We start from the raw sequence: 16,671 nt of genomic DNA, 5'->3' as shown, positions 1-16,671 counted from the left end.
GGGGCCTCAAAGGAAGTGGCAGCAAATGTCTTTTGCCTTCAAACAATTGGCACTTGTGGCATGATGTTGTGAATTTCTTCACATCAGGAGAACATAGTGGGCCAGTAATAACCAGCCCTTAATATCTTGTCTACAGTGGACTTCCAGTACAAATGTCCACCACAGTCTCCAGCATGGAATTCTTGCTTGATATTGTCAGTTTCACTTCAAGAAGACACGTGCAGCAAAATACCTTCATGGTTTTTCCAGAGTAGATTCTCATCTATCACACAAAAATTTAGATGTTTTCATCATTTTTTGAACCAGACTAGACTTAGTTCTGACAGTCCTGGGGGGCACACAGGTTTTGTAACACATAACAGAATCAGAATACAAGGAGATTGTTCAAAGGCTACATTGATCTTTGGAGTCGCCAGCTCTGTTTCACTGTCCAGTTGGTTAATGTCTAAGGCTTGGAAATTTGCTTCTGTCATTAACTTAGCCAAACCTTGGCCTTTTATCAGCTTTGTAGGCTTTATTTCAATGTCAAATTCAAGTATGTTTGCAATCCATTTTCCTCTTCTACCCTCTAAGTTTTCTTGTGTGAGAATGTCTTTGACAATGGGACTTGGTACATAAGCCACAACATGGGAGTAAAGGATGTAAATCCTGAAGTCTTTAATAGCTTTGATCAAGGCATAGGCTTGTTTTTCCATTATTTGGTACTTTAGGGGGGCATCTCTAAGAGCTCTGCTGAAAAAAGCAATGGGCTTTTCATTCCCTTGGTCAATTCTGTTATAAAACAGCAGCAATAGTATGTTGGGAAGCAAGGAGAAAATGATGAAGTCTCTGTCAAACTGAGGATTAGTTAACACTGGGGTTTGAGTCAAGGCCAATTTTTATACTTTCAAAGGCTTGCTTTGCTTCAACGGTCACTTAACTTTTGAATCTTTCTTTAGCATTATTGTTTAGTAATCTGATTAACTCTGCTAAATTTGGGGATAAACCTTCTCAAAAAGTTGATTTTTCCTAAGAATCCTTGCAGCTCCTTGGACATTCCTTGGGTGAGGCATTTGTAGGATAGCTTGTATCCTAGCTGGATCAATTCTTATGCCATTTTTTGAAATAATATTGCCCTAGAAGTTTCCCTTCTTCCAAGCAAAATAATGACTTCTTGGGGTTTAAGGAAATGCCATATTTTTCTGCATGTTATGAAGATTTGTCTTAAATGTTTCAAGTGTTCTTGGTCAGATTTTGAAAAAGGGTGTAAGATCATCTAAGTAAATGACCAAGAAATCATGAATTTCCTTTGCAAAAGCAATGTCCATTGCTCTCTGAAATGTTGCCCCTGCGTTTTTTCAATCCAAAGGGCATTTTCACATACTTGAAAGTTCCCCATGGGGTAGTAAATGCAGTTTTGTCTTGATCATCAGGGTGCACCTAAAATTTGATTGAAACCTGGAGAAACCATCCAACAGTGATATCCTTGAAGCCCCTACTACCCTTTGAAGGATGTGATCCATTTTGGGTAAGGGGTAGTTGTCTTTGAGTGACACTAGGTTCAAATTCCTTAAGTCTACACAAAGTCTAATCTCACCAGTTTTCTTTCTTTAGGGACCAAATTTGAAATCCACTCAGAAAACCTGATTGGTGCTATGATACCGGCTTTGAACATTTTTTGTAATTCCTTTTCAATGGAAGGAAGGAGCACAGGATTGATTCTTCTCAATTTCTGTTTGAATGGTTTTTGATTAGGCTTGAGGGGAATGGTGTGCTGGATAACAGAGGTATCATAAGACTTCAAGTCCTCATAACCCCAGGCAAAGACATCTTGGAACTCTTTAAAGAGATCAATATATTGGGTTTTTGGTCAGGGGCAAAGCAGCAGATAGCTTTATATTTTAGGCTTGTCAGTGGTACCAATGTTACATTCTTCAATTGTTGCATCTAATGGCTGCATCTTGGTTTCCTGGGGACATCATTTGAATCAAAAATGTCCTCTAGAGGGGTAAGGCCTGCTGGAAGGAGATTGTCTTTGAGTTGTATGATTTCATCTTCAGCGTTGCTCATCTCTTCACAGTCAATTTGGTGTTAATTTGATGAATGTTTTCATTGTTAAAAATGGTTGGACTGAGTAGTTGTTTTGCTGTCTAGGTGACATTGGGTGGGCAGACTGTTGAAACTGTAATTGTGATTGACTTGCTCCATTAACTACTTGAGATTGACTTGCTGTCTCAAGGTCAATAATTAATCCTGTAAACTCTTGTTGCAAGGTTAAAAAGTTGTTTATTTGCATGTCATTCTCAAACACTTGCCACTCTTTGACATTGTTTGGAATAGAAGGCCTATATTTGACCTCTGCTGTGAAACAATTGTTGGGTTGTAGTGGGAATTTGAAGGTGCTGGCAAATGTTGCCAAGCTGTGAGCATGGAGATTGTGGCCCCTTGGAATCTTTGTGATAACAAACTCAGAGAAAGTCTCTAGTATTTCAATTACGCAGACCTATAGGACCTCAATCTTTTGTCATTGGTAACAAAATTTCCTTTCACTTGTTGAATTATTAGATCAGAGTCTCCCACGATGGAGAGTTTAGGTTTTAGTAATGATTTTGCTAGCTTTAGACCCAATAGCAGAGCTTCATATTCTGCTATGTTGTTAGTGCATCTAAACTTCAATCTGTAAGCCCTGCCTTCTGCATAGCCTTTCTCTTTGTTATGTATCCATACTCCAGCTCCTGCCCCTAACTTGTTAACTGAGCCATCAAACTCTAGGACCCACAGACTATCTTGCTGGTCAGGAGATTTTAAATTCTTTTCATGGGATGGCAATGTGAGCATGAGTTGAGGTTTCTTTTCCCATTTGTCTCCTAGGATAATTTCATCATTTGTTTGACAATCTTTGACAACTAGAGGAGGGTTAATGGGTATTGTTGGCCTAATTGAAATTTGGCAGGTGCTACTTGTTTGATCAATGTTTTGTTCTTGTATGAGTGTTTGGGTCTTAATATCACTGCTTGAGAAGCTTGCGCTGTCATTGAAGAGGATGAAGGAGTCTATGTCCGAATGGACAGCATATATTGGAAAATTTTGAGGCTTCTCTTCACTGCTGACCATATACTTCATGAGTGTTTCCCTATAAAGTCTTTTTGGTTGTCCAAATACAGAAATGGTTGCATATGACATGTCTAATTGCAGGGAGCCTTGGAGTTTGGCTCCCCATGATCTTGATAAGAGCATCCCATATTTGGGTGGGATATCAGCAACAACAACATCCATTAAAATGGTTTTGTTGGGAAATTGAACCAAGGACACACATAAATCCTTAATTAGGCCCAAGCATTTGACTTGACTAGAATCAAAAGAAAACAGGTCTTTGTATGGTCTTGTTATATCCAAGTTTAATCTTTCCATGACAGCTTTTGGCATAAGGTTGTGAGATGCACCTGAGTCAAACATTGCATTATGCAGTATTTTATCATGAACATGCAAGCTGACATAAAAAGGTAAAACCCTGTGACTACTGTTTTTCCATCTACCTCTGGGCCAAACAGTAATTCTGGAGTGTCATCTAGCACATTTACATCATCTTTGCTGTTGGTGAGCTGAAGGGATTTTTTGATCTGTTGCTTATATATGTCATGCTTGGCTAGCTCTGAAAGGGGAATTGCTATTTTTAACTTGCCAATCTCTGTTCCTAGGTCAAAGGGTTTATCATTTGGATTTTGGAGTCACGGGTAGCAGTTCTTTCTCTGTTCATTAGATCTTCTTGGTGGATTTCATCCTGATTTTGGAACCTGCCCTTATATTGATGTCTTGAGGGTTAATGTTCGGATTTGGGTGGGAGGATGAGGTTGCCGTGGGCTGTTGTGGTGTGGACAGTAATTCAGTGACTTCCTCAACACTACTTCTTTTGTAGGTAAGTTTGTTTTGTCATTAGGTTCAGTGACTAAGGTTTCTTTAGATTGCTGTTTCTCCTTTACCTTCTCAGGCTGATTTGCATTTACAGTCCGACTTCTTAGTTTGTATTGTTTATGGACTTCATAGACAACAGTATCATACCCTTGTTTAAAGTCAAAAGATTCTCCTGATTGTATTGGAATGTTTTGCTTTCATCCTCCTCATGGTCTTCTTGTGTTAAGAAAACCTGGCTTTTACCATCCAGACCTATTAAGTTGATTTCAGGATCTTCATTGAGCTGATTAGCTGAGGAAGTTTCTGCATAATTTTCTTGAAAAGGGGGTCTGATATCTTGGTCTGCACTTGTTTTTCCTATATTTGGGTTCTGTGTTCTCCTAAAATTTGGGTTTCTAGGAGGATTGTTTTGTGGTGCCTCCCATGATGATTTCCTTTTACTGATTCCACTCTCTCTCCCAATCTCTTCATGCTATTTAGAATTGCATCTAACTTTTGATCAAAACCCGAGGGTTCTTCTTTGAAACCAGTCTTCTTTTCAGCTTTGCCCTGTTTCTTTTGGCAATTAGGTTGGCCTCTACAGTGACTGCAACCCTTTGGGCTTCTGCAAGGGTTGGAGGGTCTCTTTCTCTCAACTGATAGGCCATATCAGAATCAAAAACCATCAGGGAAGTTATAAAGGGCCAAATCAGGAGGGGGCCTTAAGTTCTGGGGGATAGCATTGTATATGTTGTTAAACCTAGCACAATACTCCAAAACCGTTTCTTGGGGACCTCTTTTAATAGTGTTATATTCACCAAGTATATGGTGCGGATCTCTCTTTTTCTCCCATCTGTTGGTAAATTCCTGGTATAGAACTTCAGGGGTTGCAATGGAATTTGCATTTAAGGATCTAAACCAAGTTCTGACATCCCCAGTTAAGCTTTGAACAAAGATTCTCATCCTGACACTGTCATCATCTATTTCATAGGTCTCAAAGTGGTCTTGCATCTTTTTAGCATGCTGGATGGCTGTCAAAGGGCCATGGGAGTCAAAAAATGAGAGTCTAGTTTGGTAGTCTTGGGGTAGAGCTGGAGCATTGGCTGGTATCTGCAGAGGTGCATATCTGTTAGCCATATTTATGGGGTTTATAGGGTTAATAGGAACAAATGGGACAACAGGGATTACAGGTGTAACCGGGTTAAGAGGATGGGTAATAAGTGGGGGAACTGGTTGAGGGAGTATGTGCAGATGGTGAAGATGGGAGAGGAGGGCTTTGAGGTGTTGATGATGAACTAGGGGAATTAGGTGTGGAACGGAAAAGGACTTTACAAGGAGTTGGAATGAGGATAGGTTGGTCTAAACTTATATCTGAATCAGCAGGCTTTTCCTGCTTTTGCTGTCTCCTTATGTTTTTTGGAATGATATTTGGATTATCAACAATGATGGGTTGATCAGGGTCAGGGTTTGCCCTAGTGTGCCTTGGGTTTCTTTTGGGAGCCAGCTTCTAAGTATTCTTTTAGAACTTTATACAGGAGGTTTTGTATGTACAAGGACTAGGTAAGAATTCTGGAATGACTATATATTTTTCAAAGCTAAGATGAAGATTCCCTAGTTAGCTCTTCCCTAAAGCTGTCCCTGTGTTTACAGAAACAGTCCTAAGGCCTCTTGGCTAGTTTCAGGCTTGATGGTAGCTTTTGAAAATAGATAGTAATTGAAAAAATCTTAAGTCCCCAGCGGAGTCGCCAATTATGTTAACACCCAGGTTGTTCCCTATGACTCCCAGGGAATACGGCCGGGGTAACCACTAACCAATCTTTGGATCACTGTTTCTTGCCAAACTGTGATCAGAGAGGGCTCTCTCTTTATGATTTGTAACTGTTTATGATAGGGTTTTAGGCTAGCTATTATGCACAGGTTTTGTTCATGCTTTGGTTGATGAAACTCCTTTTAGATTTCAGTGATGTAGTTTTCAGAGAGGTTGAGTACCATTGGGCAATGGAGTCTGTGGCTATATGTGTTTGAAACTTTGAGATGAAAGAAGGAACTTACAGGGCCATTTGAGTGCTTAGTAGAACAGATTTTTGATTAAATGACTGGAAACAGGTAACACAAACAGTGAAAGCATTTAAGAATTTTCACTTATTGTTTATATATTCCCAACAGACAGGTTTGAGAGGAAAAGACAGAGGTCTCAGGGGCAAAAATTGAATCCCTGAGAATGCCTATCACAGTTAAAGACACAGTTTTGAAATGCAGCAATTAAGAATTACAATTCTATCACTGTATCTGAGGAAAACATGTATAATAGCTCAGTTTGAGTCTAGGGTAATCATGGGTTAAGTCCTGGAACTATCCTTTCACCTTGCTATCAAGTGTAAAACATTTAAACAACAAAAGAGAACAAAAGACTCGAAAAACATATAACAAAGAGATTTGAGAATACTTATTGTTTTATGCAACACCCTGGAATCCTGTAACATTCATCTTTCACCACAATACATCAAAGTACACCAAGCCTTGGAAATTCCATTCTTCCTTTGTATTACTTCTCTGAAAATATTACAGTAAGAGAGAGTTCTCAAAAGAAAATTACAACAACCCTTTCAACTGCTGTGAAGGGTGAATATATACTTGCGGTGATTTACAAAATATCTGAGTTCTGAGTTATCTCAGATTTTACATTCTTACCAACCACGTAAGATATTATGGCCAAAATTTAATACAGCATTGATTACAGAGTACAGGCATTTTAATGCTCTGTCAGAAATATATTTTAGCCTTTGGAAACAGCTAAGTCGGTCGAGATATTCTGAATAAATGCTGGAAGACCTGTCTTTAAGGCTTGTACGCTGTATCCTGGACTTGTCACCTGTGATTGTGACTGCTGCTTGTGGTGAGTCAATGGTCCTGCTGAGTTGGCTCAGCCTCTGCCTCTTCCTTGTAGATATCTTTCTTCAAAATTGTGCCTGCGCATGTATGCTCATTTGCCTGGAGAATTAGCGCTACTGATTCTGGCCTGACAAAATTGTCTGTGTCAAATTTCTCCAGACATCCTGTGTGGGCAGTTGGTGTGCTAAGATTGCCCCTAGAGTTTCATCTGCTTCTGTGAATTTGAAGAAGTTAGGTGGTGTATCAAACAGATGCTCAACTTCATTCATGAGGAAAAATAGGTTCTCCACCCTGTCATACATAGTCTGCCCGGTGGCTGGCCCTGCGTCTGCTGAAGTGCTGGGCGGTTTTGCAATCTCTGCTACTGCATGGGCATCAATTCTCTTATTGTAATTGTCTAGGGTGAGCAGTCTTCCTACACTGCTTAAAATGCTGGGGAGGCCTCTGTTCTGTAGTGCCACGAATTTTTCCAGGAATCTGTTGATTTCAGTCTGCATATCCTGTGTCCTCCTCTCCAGTGTTCCAACCAAGTTCCTCAATGTTATGACTCTTTTGGCTACAGCAATTGTTTCTGTCCTGTTGGTGATTCCCATGACAACTAATTGAGAACTAGTCTTATAGTTCAGAAAATTGATCATCCTAGTAGCAGCTTCTGGCATGTGTCCAAGGCTTGCCCTGGCTCTCTGTATTTCTCTGTTTGCTTTAGTGATGAGCACCATTTGCTCATCCATGGTCTCAATATATTGCCACTGGTTGGCAATGGACCGCCCAATGTTGCTCCATAGCACTCCTTTCATTTCAGCTGTCACTTTTTCTAGTGCAAGCTCTTTCTCTATTTCAGCAATTCTCCTCTTAAGAGCTCTTACCTCTCTCTCCTTGGCTGCTCATTCTGTTTGCTCTTGTCAAACTTTTCATTTACCTTAGCCAAGGTTTTCTTAAGTTCATCCAGCTCTTTCATTTGAGATTCCATGGCTTGGATCTCAGCTTGCAGCTTTTGCATGTCTAAACTAGTAGCCTGTTCGATGTTGTAGTTGTTGTTGCTGTGGATGGCGCTGTAGTTGGTGCTGTAGCTTCTGTTTGCTGAGGAGGAGGAGTAGTCTTTGGAGGGACTTCCTCAAGATTTATTATCACAGGAGGAGGCTGGGAGGGTTGGCCCTCTTCTCTTTGCTTCAGTGCTTCTTGTAGTGCTGCCTTTGCAGCTTCAGTTTGTCCTAGCTGGTCTTGAGTCCTAACCAGCTCTTTGTATAGGGATACCAGCAGGTCTGTAGTATCCTTTTCTTGCCTTTGCTGGGCAACTTCATCTGTTTGTGGATGGATGGTGGCCGGGAGGGGAGTTTGATTTTCTTTCTTAGGGCCGCCATGTCTGCATCCCTTATCTTCAGGAGTTCTTGGATGCCTTTGACATCTTTAGGATCATGCCCTAATCTATAATTACCTCTTCCAAGGACTTGATTCTATTGTCCTTGGCTTGTGATGATGCTCTTTCTAATTCAGCTGAGAAGCTGTGTTATCCAGGCTGCTCTTTAGTTTGTAGTTCTCCAATGTCTCATCTGCCAGGGAGGCATACACCATTTCACCAGTTTGTTTATGTAATTCAATCTTGTCCATAGGGTGTATGTCTTTGGCAAGAACCTCCATGTTGGTTCTTAGATAGTCCGAGGTGGACTGAGGATGCAAAGTTGTGGGCATGAAGTGGCTCATTATCATTTTGCCTTCGCTCACATCGAAAGCAGACATGAGTCTCTGCTGGTTGCTAGGAGTAGTTTTAACAAGTGATCATACAGCTGCACTTTTATGGGATCACTCCTCCTTTTGATGTCAATGAATTGCTGCTTTATACTTGACTACCCTTCTCTATGTTGACCGGAGGAGCTGACCTCTCCTCCCATAGTCATGTCATGTCCACGCTGAGATGAGCTGGCCGAAAGTTCTCCACTGGGTGGGCCCATGCCCATGGCTTGCCTTACTGCTATGTCCTCCTCTTGGGAGTCATTCAGTCTTTGTCTCTTCTCTCCTCTGATGAAGGATGAGGTCTGGGGGGTCTCTCTCTCCCTTTTCCTGGTCAAGTCCTCCTTCTGTGGTGTTTGGAGGACTGAGGTGTCTTCATTGGTGTCTGTCCTGGGAGGCACCTCTGTTTGGGCTGCTGCTCAGTGTAACTAGGTAGATCTGTCCCCTTTTCCTGCTGCAAGGGCTGCTGTTCACTGGACTGTGCTTCTTCTTGTTGCTGCCCCAGTTCTTGCTGTTCCATTTCTTCTTGCTGCTGTAGCAAGGTGTCAACTTGTTCTTCTGTCAATATGGGTGGCTGTTCCACCTGTTTTCCTTTATCTTTGCTTGCTGCCTGGGGTGTCTTCTCAGTAGTTTGCTGCTGTGCTGCTGAAGATTTAGCAGCTGTTCCAATTTGCTTTCTGTAGGAGAGGGGCACCTGTCCACAAGTTTCCAAGTCAGCTTCTTTTTGCACATTCCTAGCTTCTTTCTCAAGTAATTCTTCCTTAGTGACTTGTTCTACTAGTGTACCCTCTTCCCAATCTAGTGCATTGGCATACTTTTCAATTTCAGGTTGTCTTTTATGTGCATAGTTGCCCAATTTGTATCTAATTCTCCTGAGGGAGATAGAATGATTGGGGTCATAGGGAATCCATTCAAAACTGGTCTGCAATCTGAGGCCTTCCAGGATGCTGTCTGCCTCTTTCCACCCTTCCTCTTTCCTGTTATATAGGAAGGAACCTAGCTGGTTTCTTACCTTCAATTGTGACTTCTTGTTTCTACTCTGAAAGTGAAGGTAATCTGAGTTCCCAAACTGCCTGAAATATTCTAAGGCAAAAAGCCTCATGGGGACATACCTCGGCAACCTAAATGGGTTCAATTCACAGCCATATATCCTAATGACTGTGTGGTTCTGGTAGAAGTACCAGTTGCCAATATTGTAAGATTTGTTCAAATGTAGAATCCTCTTCATATCATCGGTTAATCTAGGAGGAGGAGTACCTTGCAGCGCTGTTAGGGCTGGATGAACAAATAAATCAATAAACTCACAGTATGTATAGGGTGATACTGAGGTAGAATGAAAAACAGAGGTCCAGAAAACAACTGATCTTGGGATTCCTTGGGCATTGAGTGGCCTCAAAGGAACAGAGAAGGTAGCTGGCTGGTAGAAAAGGAATAAATGATATATATAAGAGGTGTACCTGAACAGTCTCTCCCTTTTCAAATTCATGAACTGCTCATGGATTTTCTCTGCTATGTAAGTTGCATAATCATACTGCACAGCTGGAGGCTTACCAGGGGCAAATATAGACAACATTGCCATTATGCTGTCATCTACATCTTCCAACCCCCTGAATCCTAGGACATAGCCAATTAGATCCACCAACATTCTGCCCAACTCATTTAGATATTGGTACCCAATAGGAGGGGTTCTGACTGTTTCAGAGCCTGGTGTGACAAACAGTTGGTTGATTTTGACAATCTGGTCACTGGACAGCTTGATCCCTCTGTTAATCAGATTATGCATGGATAGAGGGGTCAATTTCTTGGCTGTTTTGAAGCGCAGCATCTGGTTTATGCTCTCTGGGGTGATCTAGAACAGGACTAGGCCTGTGGGGCTCATGACTGCTCTTTGGCTGGGGTCATAGCATTCCTGGCAGCTATAAATGAGCTCTGGCATAGGATTGACTTGGGGAAGGTTGTATATGGGCAAATTTGACTCCCAAATCCCCAAGATATCTGCCCCACTGAGGTGCTGGGCTCTTAATTCATTCAACATTTGAATATTGTACTTGGTTCCCATGGGGAACCAATCCAGCATTTGGTAGTCCATGTCTCCCAGGGCTTTCCATGCTAATTCCTGGTGAGGAGCATTGATGGGCTTAATATTCAGTGCAATAGGGGTCTCCATAGCTCTTCAAGTTGCAAGAATTGCAGGTGGACAGGTGGAATGGTAAAAACACAGTCTGGAGGCAGTTCTCTGTGGAAACAGTTGATGTTTTGAGTATCCAAGGGAATTCTCTCAATAGCAATTGAAATACTACTGGAGTCTAGTGACAGAACTTCTCTGGGGTCTAACTGAACTCTCCAATCGGGTGAATTGTATCTATTAGGAACTCTGCCGGGAAAACGCAGAATTACAGTGGTTTTATGTGAATTGCAGGTTTCTAAAGCTCTGCAGGTACTTCTTGGCCCTCACAATGACAATGGTGGATGAACAAATGGAAATGAACGGTGCAAATATCGTTTTTATGATTCTACTATCCCTCTGAGCAATTTCAAGCTTAATGGAGGTCGTATGGAGGGCGAAACGGTCTAAATACCTGTAATTCGATGAGCAGAGGTTGAAGCAAAGGTGCACAGTTGCTGCTTGAGGAGGTCGCCCGGGCTAATAGACTGGTTGGCGAAAATTAGAGTGCAAACGGTCATGCAGAGCGTCCAGCAGTAATAACAGTGAAAGTGGTAAAAAACACGGGAAAATTGGTAAATATGGGTTATTTTACCAATTTGGCGCTTTTCTCTGCTGACGTCAGCATGACGTCATTGGTGGGTCATGGTGAGGTGACGTCAGCTGACGTCATCGAGCGACGTGGCAGTGGGTGACTGGTCAAAGGGGCGGTGAGGTGGCAACCCAGTCAGCAGTGAGGTGGACCAATAACAAATGCAGGTACGAGCAGATAAGGACGTGGCGGCGAGTCAGCGATGGGTAGGTGGCAGTCAAACCGCAGCGGTCACGGTTAAGGCCTTAACCGCCGCGGTTTCTCGGGGCGGTTTAGGTATGGCGCAGAAGCTGTCAGACTTGGCTCCGAGATGGTTGATCGATTGACGCGTGGAGGAGGCGTGACAAGGCGCAACGTCACTTTCTCGGAGGTTAAAGTGCCGCCATAGGATGCGCTCCGATATTAATGTGGACCGTCGGATCTGATGGGCTTGATCCGACGGCTGGCGGAGGAGAAAGGTGCGCGCTTCATACTGCGGGCGGAAAAGATTAAAGTTTGTGGGTTTTTATGGGTTTTTCAAATGTTTTCGTTTAACCACTAATGTGGTAGGATTGGGGAACGTGCCAGAGGCGGGTATTAACCTTTGCAAAGGTTTTTATAGGCAAAAGGGGTTTGGAGAGGGGGTTTTATCAATGCAGAGGTGATTTGAGGGTAAATTAACTTGCAGCAAAGGGGGAATAGGGTGGAATAGGTTCACCAAAGTGGCCAGATGCCATTTTGGTCCCTTTTGAAAAATACACGGCTATTATGCCTAGGGGAGGGAATATACATAAGATTTGGGGTTTTATACACCTTAGTGTTAGTATTATTAGGGGTGGGGGTAAGATAGGGGAGGTTATATAGTAGAATTAGGAGTTAATATGAATGAAGGAGGGGAATTAGAAAGGGGGTGTTAGTGATGGACTAGAGAGGGAAAAAAGGAAGTTAGTGATCCTCTTTGCTGTGAGCTCATGGAATTCACCACTTTGTTTGCTGATAGATTTATTGCCTTGGCAAGAGACCTATTGATACCTGTGTAATGGTGATCATATTCTTTCTGCAACCACAACTGCCTACCCAACTATTTTGCCTAGCATTTTTTGTTTCTTCTTGGAGGGGCACTTGGACTTGCAACCCTCAATTGCCTTTTCTTTTCTTTGGCTTTTTCCTTTTCTCTCTATCTACTTCTACCCTTATGTCTTCCAAGGTCCCAGATTAAACTTTTGGGAACCTTTGCTTCTCTACCTGAACTACTTGTCTGCCAAGATTAAGCTGTTTGGACAGACCTCTTTCTCTATTCTACAACTCAAAATTGAAACATGGCATGATCCAGTTTAGACTGTTGAATCATCCACAAAATTTGAAATAAGGTCCTCAATACTTGAAACACTTTACCCAGCTCTTGCTTTCTAGGAAATATGGATCTTTGGGATACCAGAGCAGAGCATATTTGGCTTTTCTCTTGCCAATCATGAAATATGAAACCTATTGGTATAGGTATCCAACAGAATGTTTGATGGCAAGTATCCCGAAACATGGATACTATAGACAGAGAAATTTTTTTATCTCCATAATGTGAAAAACACACAAATGGTACGTATTGCAACTTTATATTTGGAACCAATCAGTTTGTATGCTATTGATGGCTCTGCTCTCATAAAAAAATTGTCACGAGCAACTTTTACGGAGGAAATGATAACACATTATGAAGATACAAAAAGAAACACTTTTTTTAGCCAATTGATAAATCTCAAACAAAAGGGTTCAATGATGGAGCACATTGAGGACTTCCAAAAATTGAACATAAGGGTAAAATATATTCCAAAGGAGCATAGGATTGATGTGTTCATAGGGACTTTAAAGGATAACATCCAACATGAGGTTTTCCTTTGGGAACTTGATTCATTGGAGAAGGCATTCATGTTAGCAAGAAAAATGGAAAGCAAAATTATGGCAAACAGGAAGCCTACCACTCACAACTATAAAGATGGAAGTGTTGTTGCACCTAGCCTTCCACAACCTACAAGGTTGACACCACAAAAATTGGAAGAAAAAAGAGAAAAATGGCTTTGTTACAGTTGTGATAGCAAATACACTAAAGGTCATAAGTGTGTTTAGAAGAAATTATTCTACATAGATTGTGAGGAGGAGGTAGAAAAGGAACACGAAATGTCAAAATAATAGGATATACACCAGGAACAAACCCTAGAGAAAGAATAAATGAATACAATCATATCTTGTAATGCATTGGCTAGAATTACCACTCCTCAAACTATCAAGATAGAAGGACATATCAAGAAGAAAAAGGTAATAGTGTTGATTGATTCAGGAAGTACCCATAACTTTAATCATTGTAAGTTAGCCAAGGAATTGAATTTCTTCTTATATCCAGCACGAGAGTGTCAAGTGATGGTTGCAAGTGGAAGAACCATAAATTTCTCTAGAAAGTGCCATAATATCAAGCTATCCATGGGAGAATATGTATTGAATATCCCAATGCTTTCCCTTCAAATGGGTGGTGTTTATGTTGTACTAGGAGTCCAATGGCTACAATCCTTGGGTACAATAGCTTTTAATTTTCAAGAACTTTTCATGAAATTTTGTGTAGAAGGAAAGGAAGTTGAATGAAGGGGTATTGCAGGGAAACCAAGAAAGATAATCAGCTCTAATGGTATGACAAATATTCTAAAGAAGGAACAACAACGCGTAATTGCACAATTATTTTCACTAGAGGTTCCCACGTTGAAATCATCTCTTTCTCCATATCTCCAAAAAGTCTTGGACAATCATTCCAAGGTATTTGAGACTCCCAAAGGCCTCCTACCTATTCATGATCATGATCATGCTATGCATTTGATTCTAGGAAGTGTTCCTCCAAACATCATGTTGTACAGATATCCATATGCCCAAAACAATGAAATTGAACATATGGTTGTAGAAATGCTAGAGGCTGGTATAATTCAACTTAGTCAAAGTTCTTTCTATACCCCAGTAGTATTGGTGCACAATAAGGATGGATCATAGCGCATGTGTTTGGATTATAGGGAGCACAACAAGCTCACTATTAAAGATAAATTTTTCATTCCTATCATTGATGAATTATTGGATGAATTACATGGATCAATTTACTTCACCAAGTTGGATCTTCGTTCAGGATATCACGAAATCAGAATGAAGAATGAAGACATTCTGAAAATAGAATTAGAACACATGAGGGCATTATGAATTTTGGTCATGCCTTTTGGCCTTACCAATGTACCTTCTACATTTCAAGGTTTGATGAATTCCATTTTCAAACCCTTCTTTAGAAAATTTGTGTTAGTATTTTTTGATGATATACTAATTGAAAGCATGTCTTGGAAGGATCATGTTCAACATGTTGACAAGCTTCTCAAACTATTGGAGGAGAAACAATTATATGCAAAAAGCTCCAAATGTTTCTTTAGAGTACAAGAGGTGGAATAGCTAGGTCATATTGTATCTCATGAAGGTGTTAAGGTAGACACTAGAAAAATTAAAGCCATTAAGGAATGGAAAATCCCCACATCCATAAACCATTTGTGAGGATTTCTCTGGTTGACATGGTATTATCACAAGTTTGTTAAGAATTATGGGAGAATAGAAGCACCTCTAACAACATTATTAAAGAAAGATGCATTTTCATGGACTGTGGAAGCCACAAAGGCCTTTGAACATCTTAAAGAGGCAATGTGCCAAGCACCGATATTGGCTATGCTGGACTTCACAAAAACCTTTATTGTGGAATTTGATGCGTCAGGAAATGGAATTGGTGTTGTTTTAATGCAATATGAAAGACGCATTGCTTTCAAAATTCGTCCAATCAAAGGAAAGTATCTACACAAAGCTATTTATGAGAAGGAAACGTTTTCAATACTACATGCACTTAAGAAATGGTGACCCTACCTAATGGGAAGACACTTCAAGGTAAAAACAGATAATGATAGTATTAAATACTTTTTAGAACAAAGATTCTCCTCTCACGCACAACAAAAGTGGGTCATTTATCCAATCTAGTTGGATAATAGAAACCCATTATTCTTATTGTTGTGCCCTTAAGTTATTATTGTTATGTCAGCTTTGATTATATTGTGACCCCTTAGACTCCTATATATACAAAGGAGGTTTAGTCATTTGTATCATCCAAGAATTTCTCATTTGTGTAATGTAATGGAGGTTTCCCCCTCAAAGAGGCTGATTTTGAAGGCATTCATCTATCTTTTCTTCTATTTGTGATTTGGTTGCATAAAAAGTAATCAAACTTTATTAACTGCCTCAACTTGACCATTAGCCTGTGGATAATAAGGAGTTGAGCTATCATGATGAAGACCCAACTGGGCAGACAACTCTACCATCATGTGCTAATGAAAATGTGATCCATGGCCAGTCATAATGGCTTGAGGAACACCAAAACATGCTATGACATGGTTAAAAAGGAACTAGGAAGTAGTGATACCATCAACACTATATGTAGGCATCGCCTTGGCCCATTTAGTAAAATAGTTGATGGGAACGATTATATAACCATGCCCCATGGCTGAGCGAGGGTTACATGTCATGAAATGAATGCCCCATTTAGTGAATGGGCCAACAGTAACTACTAGGTGTAAAGGTGTGGGTGGGGCGCACTGCTTCCGATTGAAAAGATGGAATTCACGGCATTTTTGGACAACAGAATATTGTCTTTAAAGATAGAAGACCAAAAATAATAGGCATGGAGGATTTTATGAGTAGTGGCATATCTTGACATATGACCAGCATAGGCACGAGAGTAGAAATCATTTAAGACCCGTTCAACCTCTTCTAGGCTAAGACACTTGCGAAGGACATAGTCCACACTGACTCGATACAATGTATCACCAAGGATCTGATGGGGATGTGACTGACACCGGATAAGGCATCGGTTGGATCGAGACAACTCAAATCAGAAGGTTTGGGTTTAGATATAAACAATAATATCTCCATACCATGGGTTGAGAGAGCTAATCAGAAACAAAGTTTCAATGGGAATCTGCTCAGTAAAATCAGTCAAAGTGCGTGCAGATGAAAGAGCACAAATAAACCCAACAAAAATGAGCGATTTATTTGATTTGGTAGTTGTAAACTCAAAATAAAACTCCTTTAAGATAAAGATCCATTTGGAGTATTTCCCCCCCAGTAACTGACGAGTCAATATATAGGTCATGGGGTTGCAATCAGAAATCATTGTGGTTTTATGTAAAAGGATATAGTGTCGAAATATTTGGATGGCATGGATTACTACCAAGGCAAGCTTCTCGACATGCGCATATCGAGACTCAATATCGAGAAGGTTTCTGCTTAGATAATAAACCACGTGCTCACTCCCGTCATCGTCATCCTGAACTAACACCATAGCAATACTAGTATCAGTTACAGCCTAGTATAGGAAGTAATTGTGTTGATAATT

This window comes from Pinus tabuliformis, chromosome 7, assembly GCF_031772625.1.
Source record: "Pinus tabuliformis cultivar Carrire ecotype Pingquan chromosome 7, CPIR1, whole genome shotgun sequence".
Taxonomy (NCBI): Eukaryota; Viridiplantae; Streptophyta; class Pinopsida; order Pinales; family Pinaceae; genus Pinus; species Pinus tabuliformis.
This window is presented reverse-complemented; position numbering follows the sequence as displayed.